The sequence below is a fragment of the Megalops cyprinoides genome, chromosome 17 (genome assembly GCF_013368585.1).
Source record: "Megalops cyprinoides isolate fMegCyp1 chromosome 17, fMegCyp1.pri, whole genome shotgun sequence".
NCBI lineage: Eukaryota > Metazoa > Chordata > Actinopteri > Elopiformes > Megalopidae > Megalops > Megalops cyprinoides.
Genome location: NC_050599.1, coordinates 389,421 through 403,431, shown reverse-complemented (window position 1 = coordinate 403,431; position 14,011 = coordinate 389,421).

Sequence of the window (14,011 nt, the reverse complement as noted above, 5' to 3'; positions counted from 1 at the left end):
TTTGTGAGACAGAGGCCCTGGAACAGTGAAAGAAAAGGAAACGCGTGTCCCAGTTCTGTTCCTGCTGGTTGCGCTTGTTTTATTAATATTTAATGCACAAAACTGAAGGATTCTTGACAGATGCATGTTTGGAAAGTGCCTGTTCCATCTTTATAGTGGCTGTGGCCACTACAAACAAGCTGAGAAGAACCAAAACAGTATTCAATAATTGAGCACAGATGTAAGATGCTGCCATCAGGATGCAGTATCCAATATGAACTCAAAAACATGCTGCATCATGAATTTAGGAAATGGCAAATACTGGAATTACAGTATGAAGATGGTAACTTGCTACATCGATACATATGAATGTTTACATGAATGTGAATATAATGTGTATGTGAATGTGATAAATATCAAATAAGAGGGTTAAAATTACTTACATGTATAAAGTGTACAAAATGGATAAAGTTTATCATCAAGAGTGATATCAAAATGAGGCCAAGTTTTAACAAACAATTTGGGCTGCATGTCTTCACACAGACTATATGAGCACTATTCCAAAGCAATATTACCCACTGCTTCCTGAATCATTTCATGTATTTCAGACCAGCTTCTTCCAAAAGTAACACCACACAGCTGCATTTGTGAATGGTAGCTACAGTGCAGAAGTTTGACATCAGAAATGTGCAATTTTTACAGGTAAACATGTATGAAATCCCTAGCAAAATGTGTGTCTGCAGTGGTAATGGTAACTAGCGAATGTAACCTCCATTGGTAGCTATGTGACAGTAAATGATTTTACCATTAGCTAGCAAGCTAAAGGTACATTCTTGGGCAGTTCACGTTAGCAAACTATGCTTCTAGTTAAGTAGTCAGCTAGCTAATTACAAATTACATTCACCATGGTAAAAACTGGAATTTGTACAATATTTAAAGTAGTCATGCCAGCTGAAGCAGCAAAATGCAGTCAGATGAATCAGGCAGTCACCCTGATGTAGCCAGCCGGCTAACTTTAGCCAGCCGGCTAACTTTAACCAGCAGGTATTTATGAGGCCTGGGGTGAGCAATCCGAGCCTGTTTCAAAGAGTCACAAACGGACTGGCAATAAGTCCCAGCAGTAATGTTGTATTTAACTTGTAATTGGCTACAACAGAAAGATGTGCTCCTTGTACTTAGAACAGGGAGAGACCAACATTGAGAAGCATTGTTGGTGATGTAGTGGGCCGTGAAAAATAAGATGAAGAAGAAAAAGAAGCAGATAAGGAAGAAACTGAAAAAGATCTAAGTGTTTTGAGAGTATGAATGAGAGTATACCCAGTATACTTCTGTATATTGGTATGAGGTGAGAGAACAGACATTAACGTGTGTAATGAGTCAGGGCTGCATTGTGTGTATTAACCCTCAGGGTTGTTATGATTATTTCTGTAGGAAACCCCCAAAAAGGAGCCACGTGCTGCTGCTGTAGAGGTGTGGGCATTACCCCAATAAGGTACCCAAGCTACCCATCATTGTAATGTTCCTGCATAGATTATTTTAGACTGTGTTTACTTTCGCACTATTTGATTTGTCAGTTATGTATTTAATGGGACATTCCACATGAGCCTTGTGCTGTATGTGGCTCTAGAAACAAGTGAATGCCAAATAAGGAAGAAAGGGGGTGGGGATAAGAATGCTGAAGTGAAACCAGTATAACTGGCATCCAAGGATCCATGGACTCTGTTGCACAGAAATCCCGGCGAGTGTTTTTATCCAGGCCTAATGATGCTTTGTCTTATTATCTATCTGAGAAAATTGTGAAATTTGTGTGGTGAATTGATTTTTCATGGAGGTAATGAATACCAGGCATAAACACAGATGACAGTAGAGATGGATCCAGATTCTACATTATTTGCATTTACTTTATTAGCACTTACGCACCTGTTATATGCCTGTTTGCAGGGCAGTTACACAGTTTAGATGTGCTCAGAATGCTGCTGGAGATGCAGCTGTTCAGAGCCCTGCTGAGGGACAGGACTGTGCTGTCCCACCCGAGCCTCCACCCGAGCCTCCAGCCGAGCCTCCAGCCGAGCCTCCACCCGAGCCTCCAGCCGAGCCTCCAGCCTGCAGCCCTCTGTGGATGACGTGTGTGTCAGCGGCAGAGATGGCCTGATTAAACAGTTAAATTGCAGCTCTTATTTCTGTGCTCAATGTTTACCCATGTTGCATTATTTCATTTTACAGCCTGTGCATTTTCATCCAACATGTGTCAGTGCAGCTAAAATCCTGAGTTTTCCAGCGGCTTTAAGTGTGAGCTGATGGGCTACTCTCTGTCCCAGTGATATCCACAGGAGCCAGCCTTAATTTTCCTGCTGGAGAAAGGGGCTCTCCAAAAGAGAAAAAATTACAAATTGACTGAAGCCATTCAGCTGTGCAGTCCACTTTGTTTTTGAGCTAACCGCTGCAATCTCAGCACAAGGTAATACACACCGTACCCGGCCATTTATTTCACAAAAGCTTCTGTACCAGCAGGAGTTTATACTGTCTGTTCTGCCCATTTAGCGTGTATGAGAAAGTGAGAGATGCTTTTAGCTTTTGGAACACTGGTCTTGTAGAAAAGAATCAATATAGGATGTTGAATGCTCTTCAACATGTAGAAACATTGCATGAGGTAGATTAAAAAAGCATTCCAACGCTTTACTCACAGGTTCCTCAAAAGGAAAGACAGGGAGAGAAACGGTCATTGTTAAACTGATAGGATGCAGTGGCTCCTTTGACTGTCCCTCAGTGCTGTGATGTGCGTTCATGCGGGCGACTCATACACACAGCGTAAACCGTGTCCATCTTCAGGATCTGCAGGAGCTGTGTGGGTGAAGCTGTGCTGCACGCTGGCACTTCACCTCCTGCCAGGATAACACGCATGTGAAAGTCTCCGCTCCTCCCGATCGCAGCGCCCCGCTCGCGTCTGCCTCCAGCTCTCTCTCCATGGTCTTTGCTGTCACTGCGTGTGTTCCCTCGCCGGCCTTCAGACTCCGGTTCTGCACTGTAACCTTTCAGACTCCGGTTCTGCACTGTAACCTTTCAGACCCCGGTTCTGCACTGTAACCTTTCAGACCCCGGTTCTGCACTGTAACTTTTCAGACCCCAGTTCTGCACTGTAACCTTTCAGACCCCGGTTCTGCACTGTAACTTTTCAGACCCCGGTTCTGCACTGTAACCTTTCAGACCCCGGTTCTGCACTGTAACTTTTCACATCCCCTTTTTCTTACATTTACATTTTACATTTATTTATTTAGCAGACGCTTTTATCCAATTACAAAAGTGCATACAGTAAGCATAACGACAGTACTGGGACAAGATGTGTACACATGTTGGATTCTTCATAAGTTGCCTTGATTCAGCTTCATGCAATCATGTCAGCATGATTTTACATGTGCTGTTATGGTCCAATTACTGAAACCCAGGGCAGGAAGATAATGAACCCAGTATGTTACAGCACAGACCAGCCTGCTCTGAGGCCCTGTTACTGTTGGCTACAATGCGATTGGAAGCATCTCCTTTTAGTTGATTCATGGCTCAGTTCCAGTTGCAAGCAATCTCTGCATCCAATTACACCATATTGCTAAAAAAGGTCTCACCATCATGCACTGGTGCATGATAGCATGGAGCTAATGACCTGCAACAATGTGAAATTGGCAAATCTGCGTTCTTCGGGCTGAGCTGCCTGTGACAGCGGCTCATTAAAGCTTTCCCTGCAACCATAAAGGAGCTTTACTGCTGTGTGCAATAGAGGAAAAGAGTTAGCCAATGAAAGAACAGCTTAGCTCAGCGCTTCTTGGAGAAGATTTGACAGAAAGTGTTTATTCCTATGATCAGCAGAGGCCTGTAGGTTTTAAACAGGTAAGGTGGAAAGGTTGCCTTTACACAGTGAATTAATAAGCATTCTGATAAAATAAGGGGCACCCATCACCAGGTGCCTTTATAAGACCCATCTCCAGTTTGGTCCTTAATCAAAGCTACTCACCCTGTCTCTTTGTTATAATTAAAACAATATAATTTGAAGTACACAGTGGTAATGCTGTCAGACAGGATGTAATCACGTAAGGGAGGAATCAGCTGCTGATGGCTGATACTTATTAAAATTCACACACTTGATAATCACGCAAAACAATCAAAACCAGACTCAGAATGATCAGCAGTTTACTGCAGGTCTCATCCTCCTGCCTGTCTCTCTTCAGCTCCGCTCGGCCTACGCTGCCTCCTGCTTTACTCTCGTACTGAAAAGATGTTTCTGTTGGGAAAATGTATCACAGAATCAAATGTGGGGTTTTTAGAATTTGTGTGGATTTCATTATTGCAGTGTTCACTACATTGGTGCTGTGTATTTATTGATTTGATTTATAGTCATATTCACGATGATGTCATATAAATCTGTGAATTATTCTGTTAAACCTGCTATGGATCCTGTTTTGCAATCTACTGATTGCAGGAACCTCTGCACTTGAGGTGAGATGGATGCAATCCTCCGATGCGCAAATGCAACCCTCTGATACGCAGCTGTGATTCTCCGATGCGCAGATGCAACCCTCTGATACGCAGCTGTGATTCTCCGATGCGCAAATGCAACCCTCTGATACGCAGATACGCAACGCAGTGAAGCCCTCGGGTCCCCCGCAGAGTGAAGCCCTCGGGTCCCCCGCAGAGTGAAGCCGTCGGGTCCCCCGCAGAGTGAAGCCCTCGGGTCCCCTGCAGAGTCAGGCTGTGGGGTCCCCCGCAGAGTGAAGCCGTCGGGTCCCCCACAGAGTGAAGCCGTCGGGTCCCCCGTAGAGTGAAGCCGTCGGGTCCCCCGCAGAGTGAAGCCGTCGGGTCCCCCGCAGAGTGAAGCCCTCGGGTCCCCCGCAGAGTGAAGCCGTCGGGTCCCCCGCAGAGTGAAGCCGTCGGGTCCCCCCGCAGAGTGAAGCCCTCGGGTCCCCCGCAGAGTGAAGCCCTCGGGTCCCCCGCAGAGTGAAGCCCTCGGGTCCCCCGCAGAGTGAAGCCGTCGGGTTTCACTGGACAGATGCAGGGATGACTCCATTGGGGAGGGGGGATACAGATGAGAGTATGGAGGGAAACGTGACAATGTTATAATTGAGGTGATGAGTGGTAGGAAATGAAGGTGTGATTAACTTTGATTTGGCAGCACTGAAAGGCTAAGTAGGCAGAGGTGACCACTGCATTGGACGGGGTCCTCTCCAGTCTAACCCAGGGGTCCCCGCTCCTCAGGGCAGAGACACAGGCTGGGTCCTCTCCAGTCTAACCCAGGGGTCCCCGCTCCTCAGGGCAGAGACACAGGCTGGGTCCTCTCCAGTCTAACCCAGGGGTCCCCACTCCTCAGGGCAGAGACACAGGCTGGGTCCTCTCCAGTCTAACCCAGGGGTCCCCGCTCCTCAGGGCAGAGAAACAGGCTGGTGCAGCAGCAGGTTCACCGTCACTTACATTACCTCCTGAGTGATTAATACCATTTCATTGGCTGCTTATATTACCTCCTGAGTGATTAATACCGTTTCATTGGCTGTTTGTTTGTTTTCATGTTTGTCAGTGCGATTGCTGACGACTCATAATTAAGTAAGGAGGCCTTTTTCAAAAAAAAAAGCAGACGCCTGTGGTCCACTTCTCAGAATGTACCAGGAAGAAAAGTATTTTCATCACCAAAATTAGCTTTGAAAATCAGTTAGTTTCAGCAGCTCATTTCATTTACAGCACATCAGGCTGTGACACATTTCTGCTCACTCACTGCAGAAATCAGTGTCCCAGAAATGTCAGCACACGAGGAGGGGGGGGGGGGGGGGGCAGAGGGAAGGAGACAAATCTGTGAAAGATGAAGGTAAATGGGAAAGGCAACAACAATCTGACTCTGTCTGAGGGACCCTTTCGTTGTTCCAAATACCAAATAATGAGCCCTGGATCTGGGGGTTGTGTGTGCTTTTGTACCCCTGAACCTGGGCTGTCTGTGTGCTCTTGTGGCTTGAGGGAATAATGGGATAATTGACCAGGATGGGACTGTGAAATTTAAGTTGTCATAACTGTTCATTTTAACCTACTTGGAAATTAAGCAAGACCAAGAGTCAGAGGACATGGTCATGAAGTTATACGCCCCCCTCCCCCGCAACCCTAACCCTAACCCTCCTCCCCCAATCACCACCACCACAATCCTGCATCAGCATTAAGGCCTTGGCTTTTCTTGTCTTTGATAGGATGACCTTCCTGCTCATGGTCCAATAAAAACAGCTGCAGTCTGCTTGCCCTGCCCTCACCCAGAGGCGCTCATGATGGACAATGACCGATAACCTCACGCCAGGCCAAATGTTATCAGCATGACCCTGTCCAGATGGAGCTGTTTCATTGCATGATGTTACGCAGGAAAAATGTTTAAAATCCCTTCTCACAAAATTTTTTTATGCTAATGGGTTCAAAAAAATAAGACTAGCTCCCAAACACAATTAATCTAATCTATATTGAGTAGTTTATCTGTATGGTCAGTTAGGGGTCACAGGAGTCAGAAAGACTAGTAAATAACATGAATGGATTTGGCCATAACTCATTTTGATTGGCTCTTTGATACGGTGTTGGAATGGGAGATAAGCTGAGTGATTTATCAGCCCTGTTGGCCCAGTCCACACTGCACTCATACCATTAAGACATTAGTCATCGATTCCCTGAAGAGCAGGCATATCTGCGCTCTTACTGATATACATGTGTCCTGCTTCCTGACAGATAACACAGGCTTTAAATGGTGGAGTGCTTGTGCCAGCTGATTGGTGTATCTCTTTTTGTACTGGATAACATGATGCTATCAAGGCCTAGAAAAACTCTAACCAATTAGCTGATGTTCTGTCCAGAGAGGGTTGCACAGCAGGTGGGAATGCACAGACCTTGTGCAGGGGGGGGTGGGGGGGTGGGGGGGCACATGTCTGCAACTATTCACTGAAATACTTAAACTGGGTAACGCACATGCAAACCAGCACTGAAGGGAGACGGGCAGTTTGCCCTGAGCTTGTGTACGCAATGGGGTTACAACTACAGCAAAACTCACTCAGACACATTATTTGTGTTTTACAGTGGAGTCATCTTACGTTCAGTGCAGCTGTAGCTGTATAAACATTACATCCTGTTATCAGTGCTCTAGATGTCATCTCTGACACTGCAGTAAAATTCACAACTGAACACTGACCCACAGACACACTGAACCCAAAACCTTTCACAGGTTCCACAGTGTCTGCCACACCTACATCCTACACCTGCACACAAACTCAAAGACCTGGTTCTCCAGACAGGCTCACTATCTGGTCAGTGCCTGAAAAACGATCTGATTGGATAGTGGAAGCTCAGGTGGATGTTGCTTGGTGACGGGAGGTGTCCTGCTTGAAGCGGCAGGCTCTGAGGGTCGTGCAGGTGACTGAGTGCATGGCTGTCTGTGCTTTGGAATAAAATGCGAATGTAATCTCATTTTAGGCCGCATGCTGCTGTTCACTGTCTGATGAAGGAAAGGAACTACGTGGAGTGAGACTCCTCCCCCAGGACGCTGAGGGCCAATGGGGTGGCACACTCCTCCCCCAGAACGCTGAGGGCCAATGGTGTGGCACACTCCTCCCCCAGGATGCCGAGGGCCAATGGTGTGGCACTATTTGATAACAAAATACTAATTTCAACCTCAAATTGTTTATCATATGACCTTTCACCCTACACTGGTTTGGTCTGGCAGCTACCTCTGCTACACTGAAATACATCATAAAAACACACTAAAAACACTTTTGAAAACACTTCAGAATAAAAGAGGTCTTTTATAGAGAGTGGGGTAATTAAACATCTGCCTCTAGCTGCCTGTGACGCGACCCCATTCGATACTCTGCACCCATAAACAATGCTCTGTTAATCACATCCATTCACACCTGCAGCCCTTCTGCATACAGAGGGTCTGAAAAAAGGTTAAAACCAAATATAACCTCCTTCAAAACAAACACGCCCAGAATATGAACTTTCAAAGCACAACAATTATAATAACAGTGAGCAGATCAGAATGAGAGATCAGCATGTATAATCACCCACATCTCCATTCTGCTTATTTTCAGGGCTTCACAAGTGTGATTATTTACTGGTAAGACTTATTGCAACCATATGAGGCCAAATCAAAAAGCCGCATCAAAAAATGTTATGTTATAACTCACATGTATTTTACAATGATAAATATAGAACACACACACGCACATACTCACTCACACACACACACACACACACACACACACACACACATACTTACACACACATTCATGCACATTCATTCACGCACGCACACACTGCTAGTTTTTCAGTTTGAATGGTTTCTGCTTCTCCAGCTGTAAGTGCAGTGATCGTTCGTTTTGCTGGAAGGCCAATGGCAGGTGGCTCCAGCACAGTATTTAACAGCAGATTACCCCTGTCAGTGTCCCTCTGCAGGGGGAATCCACAGCATCGCCACTGGGACTTATCTTTAGCAGCAGGGAATTGGGCACAACATCATAATGTATTATCTGGGTGATTAAAAACCAGGAGGTCCACTATCACTCACACTATGGCTGTGTGGTAACGTTTCTGCTGGGTTATTTCAGCGCTGGTGCAGATGTTCAGTCGGGTTGTGTGGTAACGTTTCTGCTGGGTTATTTCAGCGCTGGTGCAGATGTTCAGTCAGGTTGTGTGGTAACGTTTCTGCTGGGTTATTTCAGCGCTGGTGCAGATGTTCAGTCGGGTTGTGTGGTAACGTTTCTGCTGGGTTATTTCAGCGCTGGTGCAGATGTTCAGTCAGGTTGTGTGGTAACGTTACTGATGGGTTATTTCAGCGTTGGTGCAGATGTTCAGTCAGGTTGTGTGGTAACGTTTCTGCTGGGTTATTTCAGCGTTGGTGCAGATGTTCAGTCAGGTTGTTTGGTCAGCAGGTGTTACTTTCCCTCGGCTGCAGGAGTGACAGTCCCAGGAAACAGCTTACAGCTGCAGTTAATCTGGATCAGACTTTATCTGACAGTTAGTACATATTCCTGCATCATCTCCACTCAGGGTCAGCTCACCTGGTCAGCTCCACTCTGCTGTCTTCGAAACGCTGGCCCTCACTCTCCCCTCCCACCTCCCCCCTGCCCTGTCTGTGAAGCGCTGCACCCCCCCTCCCCCCCAGGCTGACAAGGGGTCCTGCATTATGCTCGGCCCCTGAAGTTTAATCAGTACCAGCCTGTGACAGGAGTGAAGCTGCAGTATCAGAGCCATCGATTGGCACCGCAGAAGCTGATTACTCCCGTTAAAGTTTACTCTGATCTCCAGTATCTCATCCACTTGATAACCATCCTGCTTGTCTGGGAGTCTGGTGGATGCACTCATTCTGAAGACTTAAATACTTTTCTACTTAATACTAAATCTTACTCCATCTTACACTCCCCTCTTATTTTTTGCCATTGCCTCTCCTGTTGTGTGTTTCTTTCAAGCATTCAGATATTACAGTTTCTCTCAATTGATTACACACTATAACTGGGCCTATTAACTAAACATCCCAAATCATGACGCCATCTACCAAAAGACAGACCCATTTCCCAAATCTATAAACACTATTCCCCTGTTTCGCACATGATGCAGATTTGTTGAACGTTTTGTGAAAAACTCTGCACACAAATCCCTTCATATGTCACTGGCTGCACCATGTGCTCATTTAGAAAGCACTGGCATTCAATATCATTAACTCAAGTCATCACAGCTGGAACCCAATTAACACACATTTCCCCGGCTGAAAACACTAAGAGTCAAAATTGTTCACACACCAATCAGAACCTCAGGATAGATAGATAAAAGGGCCATGGGTCAGTTCACTTGTTTTAGAACAATGGATCCACAAAGACCTGAAGGTAGAGGAAGAAGATGCAGGAGAGGAGGCGGAAGAGGAAGAGGAAGAGGAAGGGCAAGGAGACAAATAGTTTCTGATGAGATTTGTGCAAGTCTAGTTGACCATATCTTTTTCCATGGAATGTCAATGAGGGAAGCTGGGCAAAGAGTGCAGTCGAATCTGAGCTGCTTCACAGTAGCCTCTATAATCCGGACCTTCACAGAGGAAAACAGGTAGGTAATTTACACACTGCTCTCTAGTGTAACTTTGGAGTGCTGTACTCTGCGCTGTTACAGCACATACATGTACTGTAGCTGTTTGCTCTATTGTACTGTATGATGTCTGAAATGCATTGTATTACTGTACCATATCACATCCAGTTAAATTGGAGTTACTGTATGCTCCTATTCTGTAAAATGGATGGTTTACTGTAATCCCATCAGTACTTTTTGCAGAACTGAGAGACGACCACCTAATGGAGGCAGAAGACGGCTATTTTCAGAAGAGCAAGAGATGGAAATCATCAATATGGTCAAAGCAAACAATATCATTGGCTTGCATGAGATACAGAGGAGAGTTATTGAGGATCAGGGAATACTCCAAGGCACTGATGCAATCAGCTTCTCAACAATCGACCGCATTCTTCGACTGAACAGGTTGAGGATGAAACAGGTCTATCATGTTCCTTTCAAAAGGAACTCCAATGGAGTCACAGACCAGCGCTTGGGGGGACCCTCACAGAGCGATTCAGCCATTATACTCTCAAAGACAAACCAGCTGTGCCGGGACTGGGTAGCTTCCCTAGCAGGGCCTGGGGAGAGACTACCTTCCACAGCAGCCTTCCCTGTGAATGGGACACATTCGCTGCCAGAGAGGAGCTGTGGTGCTGCCATTAGCCTGACTCGCCTGAGAGCAGTTCACTAAAGAATTTACTGTGGCGGAGATTTTTTAGGGTTTATATAAGACAGAGATGGCTCCCCTCTGTGATACGAGCTGGCTTTCATTCTCCAGGGAGCAGAGAGTGTGAGAGCTGTGATCACTGTGAACGAGGCTAGCAGTACCAGCCTGTTCTCTCTCTCTCTGAAACCCCGTGGCTCTCTCTCTCCAAATCGCGCGCTCACACTCCCTCCCTCTGTGAATCCAAGGGCACTGAGCCCAGGACAGTGACACCATGATTTCTCTCTCTGTTACAGAGGTTCTGTCCTCAGAGATTCATCCCATAAACTGGAATGAAATGGTGTCTGTGTGTTGCTGTCATGACAGGGGTGCGGGGCAGGTCATGACAGGGGTGCGGGGCAGGTCATGACATGCCATGACTCAGGTCTGATTAGCCCATGCTGGTGTTTTCCGTGTGTTGTGCACATTAATCTGTACACACAGCTGGGACACATGAGCAGAACTGGTGTGTGATCTGCTGCAGATCCGGGGAACATAGAGCCCAGAGGAAACACAGATCTCATTCACTGACCTGCCTCACATGCAGAGGGCTTCAGATCAGCAGTCCAGCTGATGGTGAGGGTCCAGGGAAGGGGTGGGGGCTTAGATTGTGCAAGAACAATTAACCTGATTAAATATGTATCTCTGTACATGTCTGCTAGGTAACACCTAACACCAGCCTGGTGCTGTGATCAGTGTACGTTGAATTTGGTGTATGTTATTGAGCCTTGAATTGTGTCACAGGGTTTGTGGTGATAGCCATACATTCTGAGACAGCTGCCTGGGAGATGCCCCGTGGGGACAGTCTAAAGACGGGCTTCTCTTACGTCTGATTCTCAAATACAGCTGCCAATTTGATGTTTTTTTCAGGCAGTGTGGGAGGAGTGTCCTCGTTCTGGCGGTGTGAAATGCGTTTGCTGACAGCGTCCCAGCGCATTTCTCACAGTGAAGGCCTTTCGGCTGCAGACGTAACACAGAGCACCGCCACCCTCCCGCTGTATCACGCCTCCCACAGACCGGCAGGAAACGGGCCGGAGGAGGCGGACAGGAGGCCCCGAGCGAGCCACGCCCAGCGGCAGACACGAGGAGTCGTGCAGCGGGGCACCTGTGTGAGCCCTCCAGGAGCATAACAGGTAGGACACCTGGCAGCTCCACATCCCGTAGAGACACTGCAGCATATTAAAGAATTTAGTCAGACCAGTCAGCTGCTCTGCAGCCTGATTCAGATAACATCTCCAGGGGAACGATACAGAAACATTCAGAAGCATCAAAGTAAGAAAATACAGAAGCTCATATCCAAAGGGTACTTTCTTTTTACATTTTTGGATACACAACTTGTATTATGTGAACACATTGGTTTAAACTATCAGTTTGAAAGCAACTATGTTACTTTGATAACAAGCACAGTTTTACTTTATAAATGGCTGTGTCGTGGTCACTGGCAGTTTCTCAAACCCATCTGCTGTCTGAGAGCAGTTTCAGAACAGTTTCTCAGTGTTATTTTGCTTCCCTCATGTAGATTCACCATCTGTTATTCCAGGCCTACTGTTCAGTTTGACAGAGAGCTTAACATGTAACACTATGCAATACAGGAGAGAGTGGCCCCTTTTCAGAGTTCTCCATCCTGGGTGTGGCAGCGTGTGCCACTCCTCTTAAAGGGCCAGCACTGCCATGGGTGCTGTGGAGGATCTGTGGAACTGGGGTAATGAGGTAAAGTGGCTGGAGCTATTTCAGACCGTCAGTCTCTCTGGGTTCTCTGATATCCCGGGCCAGCCGGTCTGATACCAGCCGTGAGAGCGGAATAGGAGACACCAGCCGTGAGAGTGGAATAGGAGACACCAGCCGTGAGAGTGGAATAGGAGATACCAGCCGTGAGAGTGGAATAGGAGACACCAGCCGTGAGAGCGGAATAGGAGACACCAGCCGTGAGAGCGGAATAGGAGACACCAGCCGTGAGAGCGGAATAGGAGACACCAGCCGTGAGAGCGGAATAGGAGACACCAGCCGTGAGAGCGGAATAGGAGACACCAGCCGTGAGAGTGGAATAGGAGATGCCAGGACACACAGAAAAATGGGCAGGAATCAAAGGACAGAAAGTTCCTTAATGTGATATAAGATTGGAGGAAAGTCTATTGATCTATATAGTGATACAATAAGAACATGCTCATTCCCCTGACTTTAATACACAGATGTGCTTTGCTCCCACAGCTGGATGTACACCAGGCCAAACTGCCCCCTCCCCTCCGCGGAGTTCCCAGGCCCAAGGCCCTGCCGGTTCTGCTCCTCGCTGCCGTGGCTACGCCTGGTCCGGCAGCAGAGAGCTCAGCATGCGGAGGCAAACAGCAGCAGTATCTGAGAGCAGGAGAGATCCCCCAACAACAGATCAATGCAAACACTGTTCTACCATAAACATGCCTGCCTCCTGGTGGCAGAGAGATGCTATTACATCAGAGCTGTGGATCAGCAAGGAGAGACAGCATTTTCAAACTGGCCACAAACAGAACTGACAATTGCACACACTATGCTTATTTAGGTATGAAAATCAGTGCAGCAGGAGGTTTTAACTTTGCAGTGAATTTAGTAAGAAAAAGCATGCAGGCATTTTGAAACAGGGTCTGGAAATCCTAAACCTCCCCAACAGACCACCAGAACACCCCTAACCCCCACCAGAAGCTCGTGAAGGTTACAGAAGCTCGTGAAGGTTACAGCCGTGTTACAGAAGCTCATGAAGGTTACAGCCGTGTTACAGAAGCTCAGGGCATCCAGGCCAGCAGCATCCTCACCTCTGGCCCACTGCATACACTGTGCATAAAGGCACTAAATGTGCAATTTTCCCCTCTTCCTAAGGTAAACATGGCCGCTGACAGGCAAAAAGCAACCCCTTTTCAGCCCTTTTGAATCAGCACTGCAAACCAGTGGATTCAGCTGTGGAATCCCCTCTGACCGCAGACTCCCTGCTTCAGAGGGCTCTGAGGGACAGTCCATCGGAAGCCGTGACAGTGCCATTTTACCTCATTAATCTTCACAAGTGCAGAAAATAATCTGCTGCCTTTTAAAATGCAAACTTTTCTTCCAGGGATGGCACATTAAATCAGGCTCTGCACAAGGTTCAGTTTCTAAAGGGCTTTTTGGTTCCTGGAGGGAGAGAGGCATGAAATTCATCCAATTATTTGGACAATTAAACTCATTTGGAAAATCAGAGTTAGGCTGGAACATAAACTCGCACTGCAGTGTAAAACC